The 12,812-nt window shown below is 31.2% G+C and overlaps 1 protein-coding gene across 1 annotated transcript in view; it reads left to right on the top strand.

Annotated features, from left to right (window-relative positions):
- LOC126889466 (FAS-associated factor 1) overlaps positions 1–12,812 on the top strand; it is a 185,847-nt gene that overhangs the window by 89,818 nt on the left and 83,217 nt on the right. The window lies entirely within an intron of this gene.

The raw sequence follows: 12,812 nt of genomic DNA, 5'->3' as shown, positions 1-12,812 counted from the left end.
GTGAAAATCGATATTTGTTAATAACTTTTACTAAAACTACTTTAAAAACTTAGTGTTTTACCCAAAGTTGGGTATTGTGGTACTTAACAAACCCTCAAAATTTGAGACCGATCCATTAATTAGTTTAAAAGTTATTATATTTGTTTATCCCAGAGACTTTTATTTAGCAATAGCATAAGACAGAAAATAATGAAGATAGGGCAATTCTGCGTATGTCAAATGAAAGTAGAAAAGTGATACTATCAAAATGTACTAAAAAAAGATAAAAAAAAATTATCTAATATAGTCAAAAATCCTAATGCCAAATTTTTGAAATTTTGTAGTTTATAAACATTTAGAATAACTTTAAAAATATTGTCCGTAGAAAAAATTATTTAACATATTCGAAGAGTTGGTATTTTACATGAATTTTTAAAAATGTAGTTTAATTGGTGACTAGTCGTGGTAAGTGACTTTAAGGCAACTTAAAACTACTATCATTTTCTATATCTCGGGATCGACTGAATATATTTTGATCTTTCTTTTTTTTTTAATTTGTATGTAATTTTTCTGTACATTACAAATATGCAAGTTGTCTATTTGCCATTTGACATTTATTAATTAATAAACAGTTTAATTTGTTTAAACAATATTTGAAAAAATAATTTTTTCCCAAAAATCCATGTTTTTATTCATACTATCATTATTAATCATCGAAAAAGTTACGGTATACTTTAATAAATAAATTATCTTCAATAAATAATTATCTAATAAAAATAATTTATTTATTAAAGTATACTTTAACTTTTTCTATTATGATTAATGATACTATGATTAAAAAAATAGGTTTTTGTAAAAAAATATTTTTTTAAGAATTGTTTAAACAAATTAGACTGATTATTAATTAATAAATTTATAAACGAATTACATATTTGTAATGTACTTAGAAATTACATACAAATTAAAAAAAGAAAGATCAAAATCCATTGAGTTGATCCGGAGAAACCGAAAATTATATTAGTTTGAAATTGCTTTTTCGGTATTTTAACTCGGTGGATTCGTAGGTTCCCCTAGTAACCGTTTGAACTACATTTTTGAAAAATCGTAGAGGGTGCTGTGAAGGTATAATGTTTGTGCAAATTTTTTAACAAAAAATACAAATCCCATTCTTTAAAATGGCATCAATGAAATTCCTTAATTATTATAAACAAATTAGCTGTGAATTAAAGAAAACACATGGCTAACTTTGTCCCAAATGAACCCAGGCTAAATTTTTTTATTTAAAAATTCGTGTTAAAATACTAGCTTTTCGAATATATAAAAAGATTGTTCCTACGGACAATATTTTTAAAGTTATTCTAAATGTTTATAAACTACAAAAGTTCAAAAATTTGGCATTAGGATTTTTGATTATGTTAATTATTTTTTTTTTTAACTTTTTTAATACATTTTGATAGTATCAGTCTTCTACTTTCATTTGTCATACTCAGAATTGCCCAATGTTCATTATTTCTGTCTTATGTTATTGCAAAAAGGTCTCTGAGATAAACAAATATAATAACTTTTAAACTAATTAATGGATCGGTCTCAAACTTTGAGGGTTTGTTATGTACCAAAATACCCAACTTTAGGTGAAAACCTAAAATTCTAAGTTAAATTTAGTAAAAGTTATTAACAAATATCGATTTTCATTTATTTTGCAATTTGCGAAGCAACAAATTAACTTTCTAACTTTTAAAAACCGGAATTTTGAAGGTTTTTCAATGTTCTAAAAAATTTAATTTTGTAGTTTTATGTAAACTGTTTAGCTTTTGAATGAGGTGCAAAAAATCGAAAAAATCACGATTTTTGCACTAAATTGTTAATAATTAAAAAACGGACGCGAACTCTAGCAGGAAACAGGTAAGTTTTCTTCCTATAGGTCTACAATAACTAAAAAAGTAGTCAGCTACCTGGATCTTTGAGTGTCCTGAGACAATCCTTATTTCTCTGGACTAATGACTAGTTGTTAAGGTACCCAAAGGTTTTATTATCCAACATAAGCGAATGAGTCAAAAAACAAAATGTTAAGAAAACCTGAGACTTTAGTTGGGTTTTAATTTTTGTATTTTATAAATGCTAGAATATTCCAGGGTGTTGCGAACTTTGAAAAAAAAAACAAACACAGTTTGATTGGTCCACTCGGTATACAATGAAAACCTACTTGTTTAGTAACAATATTGTTACAAGAATAAGGCAATAACATATTAATATAATCACATAAATCGGAGAACACGTTTAGGAAATTCGAGACATCAAAGATGACCGATTTTGTGGACCACCCGTTTTCTGTGACGCGCAATGTATAATCACATGATAAGGATTTATCGCTTATTTCTTTATGTTTGACACTACACTATAGAGTCAAAAATGCCAATCAGATATACTCTGGGCAACAAATTAGGAAAAAACAAGGAAGTTTTTTTGCAGTTATTGCTGGAATCGAATATTAAAATTGCATTAGTAATATCGGTGTGCAAAGTCCGCAGAAAGTATGCTATTTTGTTATTAACAAATTATCGCTACGAAATCTTGTTTTTTTTTCATTATTGCTCTGTTATTCTGAAGATTTTAACTTTGAAGCAATAACACCCGAACTAAAATTCATCGTTATTTAATTCTGCACAGAGATATTTTTTCCGATATCATTCGACGAAAATTTTTCTCGGAAAATCCGGGTTTTCCCAATAAAATCTTTTATTTTCAACTAAAATTTTAGGGAACTAATTATCTCTCGATAATTAAATCTTGGTGACATAAAAGCTTTTTTTTAGTAGATTATATTTCCAGAAGCCCCAATAACATTCTCCAGTTTTAGTGATGCAATATTCTCTGTTTCAAACATTAGAGTCAGTAGGGTTATATATTGCAAGCGAAGCGGGTTTGCCATTCTGTGAATTATCATAAATAAATCCTCCTTCAGTATTCCACAGCAGTTAACAAGCGACAATCCTCTAAAAGTACCTGCCTAATACTACCTTTCACGACCGATAGCGTGAAAAGTGGTAACGTTGTCAAGAAGATTCTCATTTAGTTTGTATTGGGGTATCCTTCGTACCGTACACTGAATCGAATGTATGACATACGCTATAGTAAAATTGATAATAATATTGAGAGTAAACTACATGTAGGGCCTAGTACTTACCACGTCGAGATAGTATCATGAGTTTTTCCTGGTTTCTCCTCATTATTTACTATGGAAGCGCTAACTGGAGAATTTATGAACTATCTTCCAATAAAGTCGTCCCAGGAACGCAACTCAAAAATATTGGCATTATCATTTTAAAGCCATCTACTTTAAAATGTATGTTTGAATTGTCAATATGAATGAGTCAGATAAAATTAAATTATTAGAAGAATTTTTATTACCAAGTATAACACAAACAAAAATGTATTTAATTTGTATTTTGAGAACGGTTTCTAAAGTGAAAATCGAAACGTCAAATAAACGTATTTTAAAAATTGTGGCTTGTTCTCAGTAAAGGTACAATGGAAATACATTAGTAAATAAAATATTTCCCTCTAAAACGAAATTAAGAGGCATTTTATATTTCAGTTTATTCAGAGAGAACATAAACGCCCTTACGTACGTTTCACTCTCATTAGAGATCTTCAGAGGGTGTATATGGTTATCTCCAGTGGCGGTGCTAGCCCGGGGCAGGGGGGCAGCTGCCCCCCCCCCCCTAGTTTTTACAGGACTTTTATACTATAATCTTCGTTAAAAAGGCACGTTATCTTGTCTATTCACCGGTTGTTTTCCCTTGTCTCCCCAGTTTTTTGGTCTAGAGCCGCCACTGGTTATCTCTGAACAAACTTAAAAAGTATTAGTCCATGTGGTGAGACCGCTCCCGTCTGAAAAAATTTCTGATTCGGTTTCTTTTTGGATTCCTATTCAAAAATGTCCCCTTTAAACAACTCTGAAGGGTGCCGGGCGGAATTTTTGGGCAGAAATTGTTTAAACAAATACAAAAGATCACTTTTTTGCCCTGGAACATAAATATTTTTAGTTTTTTTTGGGTCATTCTAAACAAGAAAGGTATCTTGTATTTTTTCTTAAAAATTGATAGTTTTCGAGTTATATGCGATTTAAAATCTGAAAAATGCGAAAATACGCATTTTCGACGCTTAAAAACTCATATTTAAATTAGTATTTTTGAGGTTGCCAGATACTTAAATTGAAGATTAAACATTCAGCTTCAAGATTCTGAAGAGTGATCGCGTCTAACCTTAATTTATACCGTTGTTTTTTAATTGTTTTTTGATTTTTTTGCCGGTGCGGCGCGCTCTATTTCAAAAATATCCTATTTTCCTCGGAAAAATATTTTTTCTAGATTCTTTGAGATATTCTAAATAAAATAAGTTTCTTGACATTTCTCTTAAAAGTTAATAGTTTTAAAGTTATAAGCGATTTAAAATCCGAAAAATGCCAAAAAAACGCATTTTTGGATTTTAAATCGCTTATAACTTTAAAACTGTTAACTTTTGAGAAAAATGTCAAGAAACTTATTTTATTTAGAAGAATATCCCAAAGAATCTAGAAAAAATAACTTTCGGAGGAAAATTGCAGATTTTTGAAATAGAGCGCGCCGCACCGGCAAAAAAATCGGATAAACATGCATATTTAACAATTAAAAAACAACGGTATAAATTAAGGTTAGACGCGATCACCTTTCAAAATCTTGAAGCTGAATGTTTAAACTTCAATTTAAGTATCTGGCAACCTCAAAAATACTAATTTAAATATGAGTTTTTAGGCCTCGAAAACTATCAATTTTTGAGAAAATTTACAAGATACCTTTCTTGTTTAGAATGACCCGCAAAACTTAAAAATATATGTTCCGAAGCAAAAAAACGTGATCTTTTGTATTTGATTAAAAAAATTGTTTAAACAATTTCCGCCCAGCACCCTTTAGATTTGATTAAAGGGGACATTTTTGAATAGGAATCCACAAAGAAACCGAATCAGAAATTTTTCCAGACGGGAGCGGTCTCACCACATGGACTCTATCCAGCCTCCCAATACCGAATTACAACAAATAAATCGATATGGATGCCGTAGCGACATCTGCTCAAAACAATTCGAAGTTTTATTTCCGGAGAAATAAATCCTATAATGGGATCAAGTTTCTGGTTACGCCTATTCGTGGTTTCTATTGTTTGCATACCAAACGAATGATGAATAAAAGAAGACAATGGGGAGGTCTAAAAGTTGTACCTCGCTACCTGTCTATTCATCATGGTCAAATTACAACGAAAACTTGGTTCCGATGCTCAGTTAAAAGTAAAACTGATATAAAATAAAAGACTAAGTTTTTCAACCTAATAAAAATATTTGTAAATTAAATATTTTTAAAAGATTTTTAATTGAAAAACTTTATTGGCCCATTTCCTGGTGACAACCTCCAAGGCTTCTACAATATGCAAGCCAAATGGATGCTGCAGTGAAGACTAAAGGGAAGGAATTCTACACTATGCAATTCACAACCCCCGTCTGCAGCGTGGTAAAGTTCCAACGGAAAATGGACCTAGTTACTCTATAGGAGTAATACTAATATAAAAATAAAAATGTATACCATTTTTATTCATTCAGTTGCGGTGCGAAACCAAAACTGTCTTAATTTTTACTCAGATCAGAGAGTGCAGCCAGCACTCTTATCGACGATTTCACCTCTTGTTAGAGGTTCATCAGAGACTGCATAGGCTGCATTTCTCTGGCCCAGGTAAAAATCTTCGACATATCCATCTCCCACCGCAACTGACGAGATGGTAGTAGGTGCCTAGCGGCATCTGCTAAATAAAAGACTAAGTTTTTAGTATAAAAGACTTAAGTTTAAGGAGATGGATATGTCGAAGATTTTTACCTGGGCCAGAGAAATGCAGCCTATGCAGTCTCTGATGAACCTCTAACAAGAGGTGAAATCGTCGATAAGAGTGCTGGCTGCACTCTCTGATCTGAGTAAAAATTAAGACAGTTTTGGTTTCGCACCGCAACTGAATGAATAAAAATGGTATACATTTTTATTTTTATATTAGTATTACTCCTATAGAGTAACTAGGTCCATTTTCCGTTGGAACTTTACCACGCTGCAGACGGGGGTTGTGAATTGCATAGTGTAGAATTCCTTCCCCTTAGTCTTCACTGCAGCATCCATTTGGCTTGCATATTGTAGAAGCCTTGGAGGTTGTCACCAGGAAATGGGCCAATAAAGTTTTTCAATTAAAAATCTTTTAAAAATATTTAATTTACAAATATTTTTATTAGGTTGAAAAACTTAGTCTTTTATTTAGCAGATGCCGCTAGGCACCTACTACCATCTCGTCAGTTGCGGTGGGAGATGGATATGTCGAAGATTTTTACCTGGGCCAGAGAAATGCAGCCTATGCAGTCTCTGATGAACCTCTAAAAAGAGGTGAAATCGTCGATAAGAGTGCTGTCTGCACTCTCTGATCTGAGTAAAAATTAAGACAGTTTTGGTTTCGCACCGCAACTGAATGAATAAAAATGGTATACATTTTTATTTTTATATTAGTATTACTCCTATAGAGTAACTAGGTCCATTTTCCGTTGGAACTTTACCACGCTGCAGACGGGGGTTGTGAATTGCATAGTGTAGAATTCCTTCCCTTTAGTCTTCACTGCAGCATCCATTTGGCTTGCATATTGTAGAAGCCTTGGAGGTTGTCACCAGGAAATGGGCCAATAAAGTTTTTCAATTAAAAATCTTTTAAAAATATTTAATTTACAAATATTTTTATTAGGTTGAAAAACTTAGTCTTTTATTTAGCAGATGCCGCTAGGCACCTACTACCATCCGTCAGTTGCGGTGGGAGATGGATATGTCGAAGATTTTTACCTGGGCCAGAGAAATGCAGCCTATGCAGTCTCTGATGAACCTCTAACAAGAGGTGAAATCGTCGATAAGAGTGCTGGCTGCACTCTCTGATCTGAGTAAAAATTAAGACAGTTTTGGTTTCGCACCGCAACTGAATGAATAAAAATGGTATACATTTTTATTTTTATATTAGTATTACTCCTATAGAGTAACTAGGTCCATTTTCCGTTGGAACTTTACCACGCTGCAGACGGGGGTTGTGAATTGCATAGTGTAGAATTCCTTCCCTTTAGTCTTCACTGCAGCATCCATTTGGCTTGCATATTGTAGAAGCCTTGGAGGTTGTCACCAGGAAATGGGCCAATAAAGTTTTTCAATTAAAAATCTTTTAAAAATATTTAATTTACAAATATTTTTATTAGGTTGAAAAACTTAGTCTTTTATTTAGCAGATGCCGCTAGGCACCTACTACCATCTTGTCAGTTGCGGTGGGAGATGGATATGTCGAAGATTTTTACCTGGGCCAGAGAAATGCAGCCTATGCAGTCTCTGATGAACCTCTAACAAGAGGTGAAATCGTCGATAAGAGTGCTGGCTGCACTCTCTGATCTGAGTAAAAATTAAGACAGTTTTGGTTTCGCACCGCAACTGAATGAATAAAAATGGTATACATTTTTATTTTTATATTAGTATTACTCCTATAGAGTAACTAGGTCCATTTTCCGTTGGAACTTTACCACGCTGCAGACGGGGGTTGTGAATTGCATAGTGTAGAATTCCTTCCCCTTAGTCTTCACTGCAACATCCATTTGGCTTGCATATTGTAGAAGCCTTGGAGGTTGTCACCAGGAAATGGGCCAATAAAGTTTTTCAATTAAAAATCTTTTAAAAATATTTAATTTACAAATATTTTTATTAGGTTGAGAAACTAAAGGCCGGTTGTTCGAACGCTAATCAACAATGATCATTATCAAATAAGTAATTACTGTCAATGTCAATTGTTAAAACATAATTAATTACAATTCTGAGACTATAATCAATTAATATAACAATAATTATTAACATAATTAATAATAAATCTCATAATTGTAATTAATTATGTTTTCAGCAACCCAAACAAAGTTGACATTGACAGTTTTGGTGACAGTAATTAAATATTTAATAATGATCATTGTTGATTAGCGTTCGAACAACCGGCCCTTAGTCTTTTATTTAGCAGATGCCGCTAGGCACCTACTACCATCTCGTCAGTTGCGGTGGGAGATGGATATGTCGAAGATTTTTACCTGGGCCAGAGAAATGCAGCCTATGCAGTCTCTGATGAACCTCTAACAAGAGGTGAAATCGTCGATAAGAGTGCTGGCTGCACTCTCTGATCTGAGTAAAAATTAAGACAGTTTTGGTTTCGCACCGCAACTGAATGAATAAAAATGGTATACATTTTTATTTTTGATATAAAATAATTCGCTGTAAAGCGAAATTAAGAGGCATTTTATATTTCAGTTTGTTCAGAAATAATAATTCATAGATAACCATATACAGGATGAGGCATTAGTATGACCAAGTCCAATTACTAGTTTGTCGTAAGAGATACGAAAAAAAGTTATTTCGGTAAAAGTTGGGGCACTGATAGGACCATAATTTAAAAATATTTTCAAATATACAGGGGCGTGCGTATTGGCAGGGTGACACAAACTTGTTTTTTTTAATGGAACACCCTGTATATTTTTACATTTTTAGATTCTCCTCAATGTTTCCATTCTTAAAATATATGGTTTTGTAATATTATACGAGGTAGTTTAAAAGATAATTACGTTTTTTTGTTAATTTCGTAGCAACATTTACACCCTAGAATTGTAGTGATTTGACATCAAATTTTTATTTTATGTTCAAACGATTTTTAGTATAGTCTACTATTGTTAAACATTAACAGTATATCGAAATGTTAAATTTTAGTATACAAGTTGGTCGAAACTCGGAATGAGTATTTTCTGAGTTTTCTTAAATGGAACACCCTGTATTTTAGTATTGTAATGAAATGATATTTTATGGTACTTTTTTATTTCTTAAGCTTTCCCTTTACCTAAGTGCTTTAATTTGTAAGTTATTCGTGATTCTAAGCCAAACATTAATTGCAAGAAAAATTACGTGAAATTTTATTAGGTGGCCGTAAAAATATTCAATCAAAAATAATTTTTCGAAAAAAAATACATCATAATCTAGCCTGATCCTTAATTTATTCATATTGGATGAGATATAAAAATAAATTCGGAGTTAAGATTGTTGGTGCGCAAAATATTAATAAAAACATACAATATTCTACCTAGTCGGCTATGACACTAAATTTCCTTAAAAATTTGACATTATACTATTTTTACAGTTCCAGTTACTTTGTTACCATTACTAATAGGAATTTTTCTAATGATGAACTGATAAGATTTTTGTGCTAATGGAGTTTAACTAAAATGTGCTACTAGTAATAAGAATTTTTCATCAGAAATTCCCTGATAGACGACAACTAAGAAGGGAAACGTTTAAAAATATACTAGAACGGTTTCAACGGACTGGACACTTAGATTATGATAAATCTGGTCGAACAAAAACTATTGTAAGTGAAGAAAACAGGAATTAAATGTAATCCTTAGTGTCACTGAGGATCTGCATGTTAGTACAACCGTTCTTACAATTTAAGTATCTATTCTGTTGAAACCGTTTTAGTATACTTTCAAAAGTTTCTCTTTTTGGTTGTCGTCTATCAGGGAATTGCTGATGATAAATTTGTATTGCAAGTAGTTCATTTTTGTTATACTCTCCTAGCACAAAGTCATTTTAATCAGTTCTTCATAGAAAAATTAATATTAGTAATGGGAGCAAATCAACTGGAACTATATAAATAGTATAATGTCAAATGTTTAAGCAAATTTTGTGTCATAGCCAACTAGGGAGAATTTTGTTGATTAATATTTTAAGCACCAACAACCTTAACTAATACGAATGTATTTGGATTTATCGAAATATTAATAAATTAAGGATCAGGCTAGATTATTATGTAGGTATTTTTTTCGACAAATTATTTTTGATTGGATATTTTCAAGGCCACCTAATAAAATTTCACGTAATTTTTGTTGCAATTAATGTTTGACTTAAAGAATCACGAATAACTTACAAATTAAAGCACTTGGGTATAGGGAATGCTTAAGAAATAAAAAAGTACCATAAAATATCATTTCATTACAATACTAAAATACAGGGTGTTCCATTTAAGAAAACTCAGAAAATACTTATTCCGAGTTTCGACCCACCCTGTATACTAAAATTAAACATTTCGCTATACTGTTAATGATAAACAGTAGTAAACTATATTAAAAATCGTTTGAATATAAATAGAACATTTGATGTCAAGTCACTACAATTCTACAGGGTGTAGATGTTGCTACGAAATTAACAAAAAAACGTAATTAACTTTTAAACTACCTCGTATAATATTACAAAACCATATATTTTAAGAAATGAAACATTGAGGAGAATTCAAAAATGTAAAAATATACATAGTTCCATTTAAAAAAAAAACATAAGTTTGTGTCACCCTGCCAATACGCACGCCCCTGTATATTTGAAAATATTGTTAAATTATGATACTATGTGTGCCCCAACTTTTACCTAAATAACTTTTTTCGTATCTCTTATGACAAACGAGTAATTGGACTTTGTCACACTAATGCCCCACCCTGTATACACCATCTGAAGATCTCTAATGAGAGTGAAACATACGTAACAGCGTTTATGGTCCCCTCTGAATAAACTGAAATATAAAATGCCTCTTAATTTCGTTTTACAGCGAATTATTTTATATTAGTTTTATTCCTAACTGAGTATCGGAACCAAGTTTTCGTTGGAATTTGGCCACAATGAATAAACAGGTAGGGAAGTACAACTTTTAGACTTTCCCGTTGTCTTCTTTCATTCATCATTCGTTTGGTTTGTACGTAATAGAAACCAGGAATAGGCGTAACCAGACACTTCGAATTGAATTGTAGTAGGTACTTGTTAATCTAAGCTGTGGGTGAAAAATAGGTCGATTTCAGGATATAATTAAGGAATTTTGGAAACCTATCAGGTATTATAAAGGACGATGCCAGGAATAACTTATACTAAAATGTAACCAAAAATTTCAGGAGCTTTTTTATTTATGACGCTTTTCATTTGTTAAATTTGCAATTTTTAAAGATTTTTAATTTTGCAGCTTTGGATATTCATTTTAGAGAAAAACTTTTAAATAGAAAATTGTAATTAATTAAAAAACCTACAATTTGAGCTATAACAAGTTTAATTTTGTTAATACATTATTGCAAAACAGCCTGCGAAAGGTCCAAAATGGCCGTTTTTTGCAATTGCATTATTTATTGTAAAAATAACTTTTATTTATTTTTTAAGGCTTTAAAATAAAGATCTTTCAATACCAAACGTAAGAAAAATATAGAGCCCGATTGGTAAACTTGTTGCTTAGATATTATAACTTGTTTATCCCAAGGGGTCAAATATAGAAGGCTATAACTTTTTGAAAAAAAAAATCATAGAGAGTTAATTCAAGATCCACTCTCCTTCTGTAGACTTGTATTTTCATATTCTGATGTAAATAAATGCGTAAAACATTTTTCAACCTCATTTCGGGTTTGATAAGGGGGCAAATTTCGTTATAAACATTTAGAACTGAAGCCGCCTCTGTACATCCTATGAGTTTCTAACTTGCAGATTATTGTTGCTGAAGACAAATTAAAGATTCAAAACAAAAATTTTCTACGACCAACTGAAGCCGAGATAATTGTTTTTGTTTTCTTAAATCATAGTGACTTTATTTATAACAATTAAGGAATTATTTCAGTCATTGGCTAACGAAAGACCTATATTATCTTAAAATAAAAATTATTTTAAACGAAAATTACATTTAATTATTGAAAATGATTTTTAAAGTGTAGTGGAAATATATTATTCTGTACGAAAGTGATTTATTGTGTCGGTTGCCCTTAGCAAAGGTTAGCAACTTATAGTACATTGAATCACGGTTTTTGCTCCAAATTTTAAAGCACCGCTTGAATTGACTTGAAATTTGGCAAACACATAGATAACATATCAAAGAATAAAAATGGTATTGGGCCTCTGTGTGCTTTTGCCCTGGGGATAACTTTCACCCCTTAAAAGGGGTGAAAAAATATACGTTCAAAATAAGTTAGGAAATGGATAAAACGTTAATAAATTCTAAGCAACTTTTGTTCTACAACATTTTCTTATTAAGTTAATACTTTTCGAGTTATTTCCGAGTAAATACGTTCATTTTCAACAAGAAAAAAACACGTTTTTGGCAAATAACTCAAAAAGTAAGTACATACTTTATTGAAAAAAACATTCTTAGAAAAAATAATAATTTTAATGGGCTATATTATAGCCCATTAAAAATTAAAAAAACTGGTATTCGTATGAACTCACTAGACCCAGCAGAAACAAAGTTCTAGCTAATGAAAAATGGGTTCATAACCGTCAAATTTCAAAGTGAAATAACCAAAAACTGATGCACTTTTTGGAGAACACTAGAACTTTTTTAAAGTTTTTAACAAAATATTATTTTTTGTTTTTTAAAAAAGTTTCTAGTACCAAAAGTAAGCAAGTTACGCTCAAAATAAAGTTGATCTCTTTTTTTTTATCAAAAAAACTCGGGAAGATCACCCGCTAACTACCATCTTAAATCCAATTAATCGTTACCGCTTCACAAGTTACTTTGCTCATGTATTATTTATATGATCTGTAAGTATTATCGGTTCAAAGAGCTTATTTAAAAAAATGGTTTTTAAGTAAATCTGTTTTAATTTTGAAAAAAATGTTTTTTTTTTTCAAAATAAGTAACTTAAAATTTATTAGTGTGACCAAAAATCACAAAGAGTAACAAAATGTAGTTTTTGCTTTTCT

The sequence above is a fragment of the Diabrotica virgifera genome, chromosome 8 (assembly GCF_917563875.1).
Source record: "Diabrotica virgifera virgifera chromosome 8, PGI_DIABVI_V3a".
Taxonomy (NCBI): Eukaryota; Metazoa; Arthropoda; class Insecta; order Coleoptera; family Chrysomelidae; genus Diabrotica; species Diabrotica virgifera.
Note: the sequence above shows the minus strand (reverse complement) of the source record. Positions and strands in the feature narration are given on the sequence as shown.